Genomic DNA, 17,194 nt, shown 5'->3' with positions numbered 1-17,194 from the left:
TAACACTGTTTTTACATGGAGAGATTGGATACTGAGTAAAATGACAGCTGCATGCTGTGCACCTTCACACGGTACCATCCTTTGTTTATTTCTGGTATCAACTGGCTAACATTTAGCATCACTACAGCAACACCTGAAGGTAACACTTCATGCCAGCTTGTACTCCTTAAATAACCCATCTCTTAAAATAACTCATCTATGCAAAGAAGCCGTAAAATGGACTTGTAGTCATAATAACCAACACAGCCAAGTAGATTTTTAATTAAAAGTAACATCTAAGTTGCGCCATATGTGGTTAGGCTGCATAGGACATGAATGGTAATTGGTGGAAATTTTGCTCAGGCTAAAAACTATTTATGTTGCACCATAAAATGATTGTTTGAATTGCTGTTATTTAATGCTAAAACTATTTAATTGTAAAAAAAAAAAAAAAAAAAAAAAAAAAAATTATAATAATTATCTCAAAAATGTAATTGCTTGTATTTAAGAGAGTGTGATTCACTTTCTGTCCCTGTGACTTTGACAAAACAAAACCACCTGCATGTAGGTATAGTGCTGGTTGCATGACTTGATGCAAACTAAAATCCTCAAGGAAAACCAAAATAAATATTGCTAGCAGAGGAGTGTGATTAAATGTTATCCATGTGAAGGACACACATGTATAATGGCTTTGAGATATATAAATATGTCTGCCCATATGAAAAAAGGTGAAATGATTTGCAGATCGGTAAAACTATATCAACAAAGACACAAAGGCAGTCTGTTGGCTAGAGGCAGGAGGGAAGTCATCTCTGTCCTCACCCTCGAGCAGAAAGCCAGGCTTCATTTATTTCCATTTCTGTCACCTATGTGACTGGTAAATCTGTGTGCAACATGGATAGTTTCATTTTATATATATCCACTGGGCTGGACTTTACTGTGACTGAGAACGAGAATAAGTGGAAAAAAAATCACTCCTTTGCAAATGGATTTTCATCAGAAATACAACCTGTCTGTGGCCGGTTGAAAAAAAATAACACAAGTATAGTGCTTTTTTATGTCGGTTTTTTTTTTTTTTTTTGGGTGTGTGTTAGACTAGAGAAAAACCACTCCACAGTGCCTTATTATTTTAAACTAGTTGGCAACTTGCTCGTACTTATTACAGTGAATGAAAAATTAAACAAAAAAAAAATGATTTTCTTAAGATTTCTTAATCACTTAAGGCTCTGGATAGGACTGAACCTCATGTAGCTGAATGTTAGTAGAAACAAATAAGTGGATTTATCTGTAAAAAAAAAAAAAAAAAAAAAAAAACAGAAAATATAAGACACACCTGCTACATAAGAAATGCTTGAGACATTTACATTTGTTTAAGGTTTAGAAAACAAGGGGGAGCCCTAGAGGTGGCTTTGTAAAGAGTGTGTGTGTTAGAGCCAAAATACATTTTTGTTTGTTTATTCCTCTTTTTTTGTGTTGACCTTAATTTAATAATCGTCTAGTGAGTGTGGCTGTGATGATGACCACACGTGCAATTTATCATGGGTGTTAGTATGGGTGTTGTGAAGTTGCAAGTACCTGCCGTGTAATGTGTGTGTGTGTGTGTGTGTGTGTGTGTGTGTGTGTGTGTGTGTGTGTGTGTGTGTGTAAGGACAGGCCCAAACAATTTTCCACAGTCTAAATTAAGTTGGTCGGTGTTTTCAGTGTTTTTTATTTTAAGTAGTCTATTTTGTTTATGTATAGAGAGTATATTGAACAGCAGTTGTGACCTATACTGAATGCTTGGACTTGATATTTGTCAATAAATGGATTGGCATATCCAAAGACATTCATTCATGCACGCGTCAAAAAATACAACAGGTTGAACCCTTCCACACCACAGTAGTAGCTAAAGGTAAAGCCACTACAGTGTGTACTGTTTTTTTATGTTCATATAGGGCACAGAATAGAAAACAAAAACTTAAATACTCAAGAATAAAGTAAAAAGGAAGTGTGTCATGAGTTCCTCTGCCTTTCAAATGCTTCCAGTCTACATACTGGGGGCAGAGTGACTGTTAACTAAAGCAGATAAAGGGATGATTTTGCTTTCTCAAACTGGGATCTAATGATAAATATTTTCACTATAACCACCAGATGCTGGTTCCAAAATGTCTGGCTCTCATACACTTCTTTTGTATTCCTCTCTATAAACACTAGTGTATATTTTTTTTCTTCATTTGTTTGATGTCACTCTCTTTATTTGGGAACTGTAATAAGGGGACTGATGTTCCCTTTGTTATTGCTCCATTACAGCAGCAATACTTGATGTTTTTGCATTATTGAGCCAAAATTCCATAATTACTTGTCAGTTTATTATAATTCAAGGGGTCTGACAGGAAACAAGAATTCTGCCAACTTCTGTCGTTTCTGGCTGTAAAACATCTACCTAAGGTGTTTTAATGCACGTAGGGGCGTTAAATATGTGAATGACAGCTGGAATGACCAATCGCTGCTATACACCTTTTCCACAGCTGCTTGAATCAGCATCAGGTCATGTATGATTTTTATTAACCTGCCCTCCAAAGGGGAGGCAAGGGGCATTGTTTTTGGTTCAGTTAGTTAGTTAGTTAGTTAGTTAACACTCTAGCAGCAAAACTATTGGTTGAATTCATATCAAATTGGGTTTATTGAATGCCAGTGGCCCAGAATAGAACTGATTACATTTTGGGAAAACTATGTCAAAGTTCCAATTTTTTATTAACTTTTAAAATCTTTTTTTCCCCATTTACTTATAATGGGTGAAATTTCAAATGTCTGTAGCAGCAAAACTATTGATTGAATTCATACCAAATTGGGTTTATAAATTGCAAGTGACCCAGAATAGATCTGAATACATTTTGGAAAAAGTATGTCAAAGTTCAAATTTTTTATGAATTTTTGAAATCTTTTTTTCCCCCCATTTAGTTATAATGGTCACAGTTTCAAATGTCTATAAAAACATCCATTTTGTTTCAATTTACTTCAAACTTGGCACATATATAGGGGCAATTGATATACTGACATCAGCACATGCATAGACATGATGACATCAGCTGGATCGATGCCAAAATAAGCTACAATGCATGCGAGGGTTGGGGTTTGTTGTACCTGGAATCACTTGTTTGCATTTTGTCCTTGATTTTAACCAAGAAGTGAAAACTACAGATAGAAGGTATGCATTTTCAAATTCTTGGAAACAGAATTTCAGGCTAATACAGAGGTGAAATCCTCATTCTGGTGTGCTCCATGGGACTTCACTTCAGAAGTCACATACTGTATTCTTTTGTGTGGAAACGCCTCACTAGATCTATTGTCACAAGTGCTAGACGTCACCAACACCAAAGTGACTGTTACCTCAGCATATTTCACTTCCTTTGAGATTAAGGTAGAAACGAATTGAAATCACTATATGTCTGGACACACTGATGCTGCCAAGATGTTTTCAGGCTGTGGACAGACTGTTACAATAATGTTGAGTGTGCAGTTTTAGTTGTCTCTTGCAATTTAGTGTAATGCATTTCTTTCTTTCTTTTTTTTCTTTTTTTTTAAAAATAAGATCCCAAGAGCCACAACTAGAGGATTTCTCTATATATGTGTTTGGTCTGACATCACTGTGCGAGTCCAAACAGTCAATAACAGTGAAGCCTGTCTGTTCATTTACTATAACTACCATTTCAGTGAGGCACCAGTTAGAGTTCTGAAGGGGTTACATTTATAATAGAGAGATTAGTGCAATTTTCCATGGTCAGTTTTACCTGCAGTAGATCATGATTTTAAGTGTGTCAAATACTGCTTAAGTTCCTGTGCATCGCTTCATGCTCAGCTGTGTATTTACATAAATTGTTGCTCTCTTTCTTTTTTTTTACCTTGTCCTGAAGTGGACAGAAAAAAAACAAAAAACAAAACATGATTTGTGAACATGTGAAACATTTTTCATTCTATATCGGGGGAATCTATACAGACGCAGTTTGTCAGCTGCATTAGGACATAAAGTCTATTAACTAGCACACTAATGTTGGCTAACGCTAACTTCTGTTTTTTCTAATTTCTTTAAAATTTGTATCTTTACTTTATTAACATCGTGGTAGCATGACACATGGATGTGTTCTATGGACTCAGGACTATGTACCATAGTACTGCAGCAGACTGAATACAGAGGAATGAACAGAAGTGGACCTGGAAACAGAAAATTACTTAATATTTACAACTTATGTAGGTCTAAGCAGGGTTCCCATTCTTATTTTCCAGGACTTTTCCAGGACATTTTCAGTCGCTACAGAGACAAGATATCACGTCATACACTAATGCAGTGGTTCGCAACCTTTTTTGGCTCGAGATCCCATTTTAACATCACAAATTTTTGGCGACCCCAGACATTCAAAACAGAGACTTTTTTTTTTTTTGCTAAAATTAATTTGTTTTTGATCATGTAATAGTTTGCTATACTATGTTGCAAATAAACATTAATTTTAGATGACATTTAGTCTGTATAATTTATATTATTATGGTTGGAGGCAGAAAAGCCAGGTGTAGATTACTGCACAAAGTGACAATTTTATTTTCCTTTGTCAAGATATGTACAGTCAGTCCAGCTTATAATTACAAGGCTGACAATTAATACTGAACAAACAAGAACTCAAACTATGAATTATGGAAGAGCTGCAGCATCTGAAACCAACCACAATGAACATTTGAAAGATAAACAGTACTACAGTGCTTCAGTTTCAGCTTCAGTTTGTCATGTCTTTTATGTAATGTGATTGTCTCTCTCAACTCACTATATATTTTTTATTAGTACGGGGTTTTTTTTGTCTTTTTTTTACCAATTAGTGGAAATTTCAGGTGACCCCAGTTGAACTCCAGGTGACCCCATGTGGGGTCCTGACCCAAGGTTGAAAAACACTGCACTGATCCATTCCCCTGTTCCCCTCATTCTTTGAAAGTGTTCTTTTCCACAGTTGTAACTTGCATTTACCCAGACTGTTTCTATGTTTATTACTCAGACATTTGATGTGCAGTCTATGGCTATAATTTATCTATCAGCTAAAATTTACTTAGAGGTCTTATTTATGTCTTTGTGCATAAAAAATAAATATAAGTGAATCCCCAAAGGAACTTTGTGTTGGTAAATTCAAGTTATACAAATTTACAGGATTTCAGTTCTGTATCAACATGTTGATGGTCATATGAACTATGTTTTCAGGTCAAAAATGTCCAATTTCATCACAATTAATGCTATATTTTCATGTCACAAATGGCCAAGTTATATTTTAACTGAATTTACCTGAAAAACAAATATTCTATTCTTTTAGATTCCCCAATTTTTCTTACAAGATTATATACTATATATCACATGTTTTATTTTTACAGCTTTTAATATGGAGTATGGTGCTGATCCATCCTGCTTATGTTACGCCAATACATACATTAAGAATGTCACACGTTACTTTTTAAATCAACAGTTTTCTAATACTAAGCATTTTTATAAAGAAATAACAATTCTATATTGTTATTTACTCTTTAGTATGATGATAAACTATACAATAAATAATTCTGATCCTAGTTTTTGCACAGGGATCATTTGTGGAAATGGTGACATGACTGCCGAGCATCAGTATGATGGGATCCATAACAACCATGTCACATCCGTCCACTCTCACATTTTGTGTTTTTGCGTCAGCTGTTATTGTTTTAGATCCACAATACTAACATTTATGAATAAGAGGATAATTAGCAATAGTAAGTATATAAGTTTATTACTAATAAAGTACTGGTACTGACCAGATCATCATGGGTAATGTCACGTCCGTCCACCAGCAAAAGTTTTCACATACACATGCTATTCAAAATCCAATATTTCTGAAAATAGAGCTTCCACTGTCAAATAATATCAGTAGTCTGTGCACAAATGTATTAGCATTATTTCAACACAGTTCTATGCATTTCTTAAAAGGCTAACCCTAACCCTAACCCTAACCCCTAACCCTCTAACCTTAACCCTAACCCTAACCCTAACCCTTTTTTGACAAAAATAGCCACTCATTTGACCCCCTAAGTAAATTTTAGCCACTATGAAAAATAATTATGACAAATGAATCATAGAATAAGGCAAACACACCCACAGATTACAACATAGCACTTCATTAGCCTGACAAACTGGAGTTACAATGTTCAACTGGGCAACTTTCTCTTCTCTCTTACTTTCTCTCCGGCACTTCCTCTAAAAATATTTCTATATTTTCAATAAATCACTGAAAAACAATTTTGTTTGTTTCATCTCAGTTTAGGTACACAAGGTCACAAGGCAGGGGGAGGATAGGCCTATATAATTTTCCAAGATAACTTAACCGTTTCCAGGACACCTTTTTTCTCATTTTCCATATGTTTTCCATGACTGGAAAATTGGTCAGTCATTTTCCAGGTTTTCCAGGATGTGTAGGGAACCATGCAAAAGCTTTAACTGTTGCCATTATTCACCTCACCTATGTGCTGAGATGGACTTTTGAAACTTCTGTTTATTAAATAAAACTTTTCCCCCTCTATTATATGTAGTTGTTTGTAACGGGATGCACTGACAAGACCATTAAATGGCTTTATTATGGAGATGTTTAATCCAGTTTATTGTTTGTAAGATAGCATTTAGCATTAGCTTACCCTTCACCACTCATGCACTCACAGCACTGTCCTTTTTCAAAAAAGATATGGTCACTTCTGGATCCAAATGTCCATGTTAGCCTATCAAAATATAAACTTCTGGAACTCCTGGTGTGTCCATTCACTTCTTTAAAAATGTAAGGTCCAGTCGTGTGAGTAGTGTGCAGTAACATATTCAGCCACATAAGGCATGATGAAAAACACACAAGTGCAAAACATTTGTGGGCGAATATGTCGCATCAAAACTATTCACACTGGCAGAATTTGCAAGTTTCAATACTTGTTCAATAAAAGATTTGAATAAATTCATGCCAGGCAGAACTAGTAATGGATTTAACATCACCTAGAGATATACGATGTATCCAGTCTGTCTGTTCCAGCATCCTCTATTCCTCTGGATCGACGTCCAATGTCCAGGTAAGAACACATACATACAAACCGCATTTTAACCCATTTGACCCAGTACTACTTTTGTGGCAATTAAATTTTTCTCTATTTAACCTTCCTTAAATTATTTATCACCATTTATCATAATATTATCCTCTGTTTTGCATTTTTTTCAGTGAAAATCAGGTATTTTCCGATGTTTAATTTACTGATCATGTACTTTAATCATCATACTGAGATTACGATTGAGGATTCTTCCAGCAAAAACAGGGAAAATTGAAGAAAAACTGACTTTTTCAGTAAAATATATCATTAACTGAACATAAACTAAGTGTCTCCATCCACTGTCAAACTCCATTGGTTTTACTGGTTAATCAATGTTACAGAAGATGTGTTTCCATGTTCACTACGGAGCCTCTAAACGTCCAAATGGATCACATCTGATGACCATGAAAAGATGACAAACCGATTATTTCCATGTATTGATAAGATTAGTAGATCTAAGGTTATTAAACATTTTAGATCCGTAGATGCTTTTGGTCACTGGGGCATATTTGGGTCTTTAGGGGTTAATTCATTTGACATTCATGCTACACAAACTCCTCTCTATTGTGATACTCCTGTTGTTTGGAGATGCCTCGCCACACGTTATCATTCACTTCATTATCTATATTATTTTACGCTTTCTAAACTAAGTGCTACAACAAGTCAACATGTCCGGCTCCATCAGTGTCATTTTAGGATGACATCCATTTCCCACAAATGACAAGACGATGATTTTATTGTCACTGCAAAAGAAAATAATTTATCATATTTCTGAAAAGATAAAACATCACTTTTTCACTGCAAAATATTTGCAATCTACATAAAAATACTCATGTTAAAAATACCTGTTTGAAAAAAAAAAAAAAAAAATACTCATGTGAATTAATTGTGCAAACAAAAACTTGTGAAGGTCAAATATGTAAAAGCCTTCACAACACAAATCTGAAAAAAACTACATTTGGGCTGTTTTAACATCACTTTTATGTGTGTGGAAAAAGTGTACAATTGAAACATTATTTCTATTCTATTTTATTATTTCTATCTCTATTCTATTTCTATGATGTTACTGCTATTTTGTCAAACTAATATACAGCACAGTGACAGAGAATGGAAGATGAAATATGGAAATTATGTTTGGAACAATGAGATGTTAATAGTGTGTTCTAAATGTGCACTGGTTACAGGGTCTTCCAATGCAGTACCATTTTAAGTGTCTTGGTCAATAATAAACCTGTAACCTAGCACCCCCACCCCCTTTGCCCTCCCACCACTTCACACTAACTGCCTTTTCCCCTCTTGCCTCCCCTCCAGGTGTCACCACTTGGGTTTCCATGACAATGCATTGCAAATTAGAAATGATTAGATTAACAATCGTGAATTTATCCATGTTTCCAATCCATTTTATGCATTCTTTAGTATCATTATTAGATTAGCATACAATAATACATTACCTGAGCTAATGATTGAGGAGCTGATATATATATATATATATAAGAGGTATTTTGTTTCCAAATCTGAGGCTGGCTGACAGTTTTTGCCCCCCCCCCCCCCCCCCCCCCCCCCCATGCCCAGCCAAACCACCAACCTGGATATAACATTACAGACTCTTCTGTGGTTTGTCAAAGCCTTTGTCTGACATTAGTATTTGCAGCTCTTCATACACATTAGTGTTAAATCGCTGTGTTCCATCTAATACGGCACTTATCATTGTTTCCTCTCATTATTTCAGTGATGCAGTTTTGCAGTCTCTTTATTGTCTTTTATTTATTTATTTACTTTCATTGATTTTATTACTTTTTAACTATTTGATTTTGTGTTATATGTAGAGCATTCCTGTAGTTTTATGTACTTATTTATTACTTTTAGTATTTCTCTTAAGGGTCAAAACACAGTAATGTCCCGTCAGAGAGCAAATTTTAATTGATTGCCATTCCAACATTTATTTCAATATAAAGTAGCACTTTGTTTTGGATAATCCCTTATGGTCCAACTAAAGCAAACATTTATTTAAAAGTAAAAATGTGGGTCATTTAGCAACACTAATCTGTCAAATTGTCTCTAAAATGTCTCGTCAGAGAGATTTCGAATATCATATTTTGACCCTTAATTGTTTTATGGTTTATATACTCAGTGCCAATGAAAATGCAACACTTGAATGTGTTTTATTGTTCCTGAGCTGCATCAATATGTTTAAGTTTCACCTGTATAAGATAATCCCAGACAATTTCTTAACAACCTGAGATGGGTTGAGCTATTGTCACACTTGAATGAACTTGTCTGCATTCATAAAACTTGTTTTTCTCATTGCTCAGCAATGAACTGCTCAACTTAAGGAATTGTGGTCAGTTAAGGAGTGGTCATGTTCTGTATATAAAGGCAAGCTGAAAAGCACGAAAATCATTTGCAATAACTCAGCGATGCCCAGACTGACACGTGACCAAAGATGCCATGCTATGGGGCTCCTGGAGGCTGGAATCTCTGCTCGGCAGGTGGCGCGCCGTTTTGGATGCAATGTGTCCACCATAGTCAGGATGCAACAGAGGCATGAAGAAACTGGCTCAACTGCAGACAGACCTCGCCCTGGACGAGCACGTGTGACCACGCCACAGCAGGATCGCTACATTGAGCTGCAGCACCTCCGGGACCACTTTGTGACTTTTGGTTTTGGGGGTCCTTGAGTTTCTTTCTTTATCCTTATTTTTTGTCAACAAATTTGGATGTGATTTTTTATTTTTACTGTATAGAAATGGCCTATGATTAATTCCAAAGAGTTTATGGAATAAAAATCCTCATCGATTTAAAAAAATATAAGAATCTTCAAGTGTTGCTTTTTCATTGGCACTGAGTATATGATGAGCAGCACTTTGGAAATGTTCTTGTTGTTTGAATGTGCTACATAAATAAAGTGGATTGAATTGGATTGGTCCACACAAGCAAAAATAACTAAACACAGAATGTTTTTCTATTGCACTAATCTTTTACCAATATTCCTACTTTTTGCCATAACTGTAGGTTTTTTTTGTTTGTTTTTTTTGTTTGTTTTTTACTTCAGGGTTTTAAAAGCACAAATTGAAAATGTTGTACTCATTTTCTGTACAGTTGGTGCAGAACTGGCAGTTCCAACACTTCCCTGTATCACATTCTTCGCCTGTAGGTGCAGACATCACCATACACACCGAAGCTTCTGTTGATGACGCAGGTTGTAACAATTAAAACTGATCTGACAATTCCTGACAGCTCCCTCTTGTGGCTTTTGTTGGCTGCTAAACACGCAAGTATAATGTCACCAAGGGATGACGGCGAACTATTTCAAACTGGAAACTATTTTCTGTCTGTGCAGTTTTACTCTGTCTAAATATCTGAATGCATCGCAGAGGTTAAATGCACAACTAAACCAAAACAAGAAATGATGCATCTGAGATAGAATGTAGAACAAAATTTGCAGTGATACACACACACACACACACGCACAGTCAAAGTTTTAGTGCTTAGTTTTGATTCAGCTCTTCATTAGCCACAGGGCCCAACTCCGGTTAGCTCCAGTATTAGGCTCAATTAGAACAAGATCCAATTAGAGGGCTCCTTTCCCCTGGGGGAAGGAGAGGCAGGAAATGAAGACTGAGAAATGTATAAGTCGACAACATGCGGACACAGCCAACATAAACAAACTTACTTTGTTGATCTCTGCTGTTGCTACGCAGGAGTCCTCTGGGAGTTAAAGCCCTGCTAGTCTAAGCTATGAGATAAAACAAAATAAAAAAAAAGCCCTGCAGCAAAACATGAACTCTGTGAACACAAGGGCTCCAACACCATGAAGGGAACGTCTGGGCCCAGAAAATGAAAAGCCCACAGGCGTTTTCCATTTACAGCTAAAAATCCAGCACTAGCTCCTAGCCAGGGTTAGTATCAGACTCTCAAAATGAACACTTACACTACGGGAGGAACAAATGAGTAGCTTTCTATTGTCGCTCTATTAAATTTGTTGTTTAATAGACATATACCTTACTCCTGACAAAAATCAATAACGTGGAATTGGATAAAGGTTAGGAGAAAAAGAAAGAAAGAAAGAAAGAAAGAAAGAAAGAAAGAAAGAAAGAAAGAAAGAAAGAAAGAAAGAAAAAGAAAAATCCAACTGTGATTTGCAGCTCAGCATTACTGTCCTTCTATTTGTATGGTTAGAGGTGGTGATGGCGGCAATGTTGTGTGAGCTGTTTGGGCTTGCCCTTGCCTCGGGCCTCAAGTGTTCCTCCCCCAGGCGGCATGCGAGGGAAATGGTGTGTGGTGCGAGGGTAAACCTTGACCTGCCTGCCAGGAGGCTGCACACGGAATGAAATGAGCACAAACAAAGCAGGAGAGAGAGAGAAAAAGAAGGAGGAGGATGAGGAGGGGTGTCAGGCAACAGTGGAAGAGGTATATGGCTTCGCTCATATCACCCCCCCCCCCAAGAACTGCTGCTATCAGGCTCCTGAATAATAGTGTGTGATTTGTGTGTTTATATTGTATATGTCATTTGTTGTTGATGTGTGTGTAACTGTTAGTTGTGCAATAATTTGTCCTTAGGGGATAATAAAGTATCTTGAATCTTGAACATCTTCTTCCTCTTCTTCTTCTTCTTATTCTTCTGTGGTTGTCTGATCTAACTCTGAGTGGCAGGATACACACTGAACATCCATAGCGGTACACACATCTCGCTGATTGGGAGTGCTCAGGTGTTGTGGGTGGCATCCTGGTACACGGTGAAGATGCAATGTGAAATGTTGCTTTTCCCTTCATGCTCTGCCAAGTTCTGTCTCAGGGAAAGATGGAAATCCCATTATGTCACATGCCTAACTTGGCCTTACTAACTCTGAAACTCATTTGTGAAATTGGGTTCAGATCCTAATGAGTTGCAAAGTGGTTTTAGTCCTATAAGTGTGTATAAGAGGCGATGTTTGTTGAGACATTAGTGCTGCAGTGTACAAGCTGTGTTTTAAGTTTACTTTCAGACTGGAAATTTTAAATTAGACTTCTTTTGTTTTCTATTATGCCATTTTTTTTCCTCCCTAGGTGTTGTATTACAAGATATTTGTTCATCTTATCCAATGAGGATTAAATAAGTCTCAAAGGTATAATCAGTGTAAGCTAGCGTGTTGACAGTACATATCCCCAGAAGTGTGTATGCCATATCACTCTGCTTACCTGCGAAAAGCCCAGTGAAATCCATTACATACTTTAGAGACGACTCATGAATGGAATAATTAGCACAGCATGCTTTCCGCCCGGCTGGAAGTCTCTCTCGATAATGAACAAAGGAAAGGAAATTAGCTTTTGTCTCATAAAGTCACAACTTCAAAGATCCCTGCCATTGCATTAATACAGCCATAGCCTGCAGCAGCATGGAGGAGAATAAAATAAGCGCTCTCACTCAGACCCCATTCCTATCAAGGTCTTTCTCAGGACAAATACTGGGAGTTTGGCTCTTGCAGACCACACACATAGGCTGGACCAGATCACTAAGAGAAATTAGGAGAGGAAAGGGTATGCAAATCAATCAAAGACAGGTCTCATAATAGCCCGTTTTCCTTGTAGTAACACGAAACATGACTTATGAAAACTAAAATCAAGGTGTAACTCTACTTCCATGTATTATCCCACTATGCAGCTTAATGTACATTTAATCACATCAGGTCAACTCTGTGTCCTGGGGGGTCCCAGCTGTGGTCTAGGCGACCTGCGACGGCCGTCTCCCCTAACTGCTGTTCCAGTCAGCTGCCCTCAGGAGTGTGAGTGGTACACTGATCTGGTGCTGGGTCATTCGGCCTGACACTGCTACATTACAGCATATTAAAAAAGGCCTAAACAGGCATGTTTGAGGTCTAGCTGACATGACTGACGATGACTGACACAGTTTAGCTCACAAACTGAATGAATTAAAAGGTTATCGGATTCTGTGCAACTTAAAACACAACACAACCTGTACTCTCATATAAAAGAATGCTTCCTTTTCAGAAATCATCGTGATTTAGACATTTAAATGGTCACTGTTGGCTTTCTTATGCTCATTCTCATTCTTAGCATCATTTTCTCCCAGCAATTGTTATCGTTATTACCTCAGAGGAAAAGGAAACAGCAGTGAGGACCAGGGCGAGGCTAGGATTGGCCAAGGCACTCTCTCTTCGCCTATCTGCTCCTTTATCTGCCAGGATCAGTTGTTAGTGCTGGCAGTTTTCCTCTCTTGTCCTCTAGAGAGAGGTGGCTCTCAGCTGGAGAGAGGTGCCAGAGGCTATGCACTGTCTCCATTGTGTGGAGAGACACACGGAGGACTTGAGAGACTCAGTGCAGGTGCAGAAAGGAGAAGAGTGAGAGGGAGCACACCTGAGGGGGCTTTTTTTCTCACAAAACTCAGGCTTGTTTTTTGAGGGGCCTTTTTAGTGCAGGGACATTTGTTGTAGGGAGGACAGATGTAATGGAGGTACACTAGAGGGAGAGAAAGTGCCCTTAGATAGAATGCTTCCTGCCAGAGACATTTGGTTACAGACACATGGTGCCAGAATAAATAAAAATGTTAGCATTGAGACATAAAGCAGGACACTGCTATTGATGCTAAACGACCTAAGGAATCTTATGAACTCAGTGATTAAATCAGCATTTGGCTTTGGAAGTATGGTACTGTATGATGAGATGCAAAACTGTTCCATGTGCGGTCATCTGAGGTCATATAGTTTACTACAGACGGTTGCGGTTAAAGGTGTTAACCTCACCTCAGACTGGGAGGTTTCTTACGAAAGCGATCCTTTGCTAACTGTTTGTTTAAAAGCTGACAGGCTACAAGAGTCTCAGTGACACCATCTATTCATCTCAGGGTGTCAGCCAGAGAAAAAAAGAGAACGAGAAAGAGCAAAAGAAACCGAAAGGCGGCAGATGATGAGAGATGGTGAGAGGTTGGTGCGCTTTAACAATAGACTACACACCTTTAGCTTTTAAACGTCTTCAGATCATCAGAGTAGCAATTTCAGAAATTCATCTGGCGAGTGACTGAATGAGTGCTGATGTTTTCATCACTTTGGTTTTAATTATATGTCTCACTCAGCACAGTCTTCCTTCTACTCTGCTAATTTAGATTGAGATCCTTCCAGGCTTTCCCCTATCTTTCATTTCCCTCCCCTCCTTCTCTCCTCTCTGCATCCCATCAGCCCCTTTGTAGAAAAAAAGAGGAAGGAAAAAAACCTTCATGTCTGTGACTTTCTTGCCCTCCAGCGTATGAAGCCCTCTTTTATTTTGATCATCGCAGCACAATGGATTCATGCCATTCTGGCAACTTTATTCAGTATCAGCCCAAATTTACATACTGCTTAACAAGTTTGTGCGTGACTGTTGATGCCTCTGATCAAAGTGCTTTTGGAAATCTTTCTCATCTGATTTTTTTCCCCCCCGTCCTTCATTTCAAATGCATGCTGCAGACAGGCATCTTTAACTCAGGGGCAAAGAAAGGTAACCTTAGTGCTGCACAAGCCCAAATGTCATCCAACAAGGAGGGCTCATGTCCTGGGGATAAAGATAATGTAATCTAAGCAGTATACAGTGTGTGACTGTGTGTCTTTGAGTGTGTGTATCTATGCTAGCCTCAGTGTTTGTTGGAGGCTTGGGTTTGGGGGCGGAGGGAGACGGGATGACAAAAGTCAAAGCAGTCATGTGTCATTTTTGGTGCTGAAGGGCTGGGACCTGCCTTCGGGGCTGTCCTCTCTGTCAGACACACTCAGATATCTGCACTGAACTCTCTCGCTGTCTCTTTTTCTTTTTCTCTCTCAGTCTTTATCGCACGCATATACACAACAGTTCTCTAAATAGCATATTGTAAGGTGCAGGATAACATTTCTACAATGCAAATCATGTACCAGCCAACATTTAAAGCCATAAACATCTGCTTGAATGTAGTTTGGAGCGACTCATTTTATGTTTTCACATTCTTGCATCTTGACCCCATCTGCTGCAGGAGTAATATTAGAAGGGCCATAATTTGTACCATAACATAGCCCAAAACAGTTTGAGGATACATGAATTGGAGAAAAATGTTGACACAAATCAAGTGGTCGATCAAAAATATCACAGGTCACACTGCAAAGCATTTGTCCGTAACATTCCCATAGGGTATAAGGGGATGCTCCACAGAAAATGTGAAGTAGCAACTCAGTGCAGGAACACCGTAGCCTCCATCTATAAAAATGGAGTGTTTTGGTAAATATATGTGGCTACTAGAGCAAACAACACAATTGAAAACATTAAATAACCGAGAAAGAAAAATGGCTTCAAAAATACAATGAAAAGAGGGTGTGGGTGGAAAGAGTGGAATCGTGGGAATGCAAGATTGCACCTCCCTCAGGCAATCGAATTATCCTATGGGCCGATGGTTCCTCCTTATGCGTCGGCTGACATTTTCCTGTAACCCCATCCCGAGTAATGCTATGTGATGTGTGTGACTGGCTTCTGCCACAGCCCTGAGAGGCCATGAAGCCCCGAGGGCCATTTGTGTTTGGCCTCCAGCAACTTGGGAATTGTTTATTTTAGTTCTGTCGCCTCCTTTTTGCTTCTTCCTCTGATTTCATCCTTCTCCTTCCTTGACTCTCCTGGACTCTCCTTTTCCTTTTCTCCCTATCTAGCCCAGTAGTGTCTGCTTTCAATTAGAGGAGGATGCACTTGTATTCTTCTGTGAGACCAAACCCCTGACAGGTGACTCTGGAGGGGTAACTTAAAACCATGCCTTTAGTCTGTTCACACAAACTGTTAGTATTCCTGCACCTTTCTGGTGACACAAAGGTAAACCACAACCAAAGCTGTCGGCAGTATCTGTTACTCAATTGTATATGTTGCTCTGTGTGATGATGATAAGAGTGGAGGGTGTGTTCAAGAAGAAAACAGTTGAAAATCAAGATGTGCTGTGTGTTATGGATGTGCGCAAGAGAGAGGGGAAAGAGATTTAAGGATGGAGGAGATGAGATGTGCGATACGAGATAATAGAATGATATTCAAAATGTCTCCCTGCAGCTACGAGTTAAAAGAGAACATTAAAACAGAACATATTTTGATCGCTTATGGATATGTAAGCCAACACACTAGCATACCCAAAGTTTACTTTATACTTCACATCCCTAAAGGGCACGAGTGGAGGCGGGTCAATCGTCTATACACAAATAGTGTATGTGTATAACTGTCGACATGTGACAAGCAGAAAAGGGACAGTGTTGAGAGCATAGCCTTTTATGACCCAACACACTTTGACAGCTTGGCCATCGCTTGAGGACACAAGCAAAGTTGCTTTTTCATCTGACAATTTTAAGCAAAATAACTCTCCCTCAGTGGATTAAATTGTTCAGAGAGCCTTTGTGGCTGTGTGTTAAAGCACAGAGACAAAAACATGTCAGTAGCCAGTAGATTGTGCTCCCTGTTAGCTGGAGGAGTCATACTGTCAATCTATAAGACAAAAAAGTGAGATGAAAGTGTAACAGATATGATGAGAATGCTGCTTTTATACAACACTGCACTCTGCTGGTGGAAGGTGTCAACACCTTGAGTATTTTGGCAGTAGTGAGGCATTCTTAACAGAGGACTAATGTAACCTTAGTTCCCTGGGGATGAAAGTGTCTGTGTGCGCCTAACCTTGAAGCAGTTGCTTTATTTGGACCTAAGGACATTCTGCACTGACAAATTTTAAACATCTCAGGAGGGGCATACTTTGAAACATGGCCACAGGGTGGCACATTAGAATGACAAAAATGTAGATCCTCAAAGTGAAATCTGCCTCAGACTTTAAACATTAGCTAGAGAAGAGAAGAGTAATGGATATATCAAAAGGGATCAGTCTAATGGTGTTAGATACAAGCACATTCTTTTAACATATGTGAGCACATGAATGTTTTTTCTAGTATTTGTTAACCACAGTATGACAGATAAAAAGAGAAAGAGATACGGGTAGGGTTTGGGAAAAAAAATCTGTTGTGTGTTCACATTAATGCAGTGTTTGCTGTGTTTGTGCAATTGGCCTGTAAGCTCTGTGTGTGTGCATACAAACAATGCACTCAGTCGACAGCCCGCAGCAGTGTGCATTCTTGCTTGGAGAATACATGTCCTCGGGCCTTGT

This window comes from Sphaeramia orbicularis, chromosome 17 (genome assembly GCF_902148855.1).
Source record: "Sphaeramia orbicularis chromosome 17, fSphaOr1.1, whole genome shotgun sequence".
Taxonomy (NCBI): Eukaryota; Metazoa; Chordata; class Actinopteri; order Kurtiformes; family Apogonidae; genus Sphaeramia; species Sphaeramia orbicularis.
Note: the sequence above shows the minus strand (reverse complement) of the source record.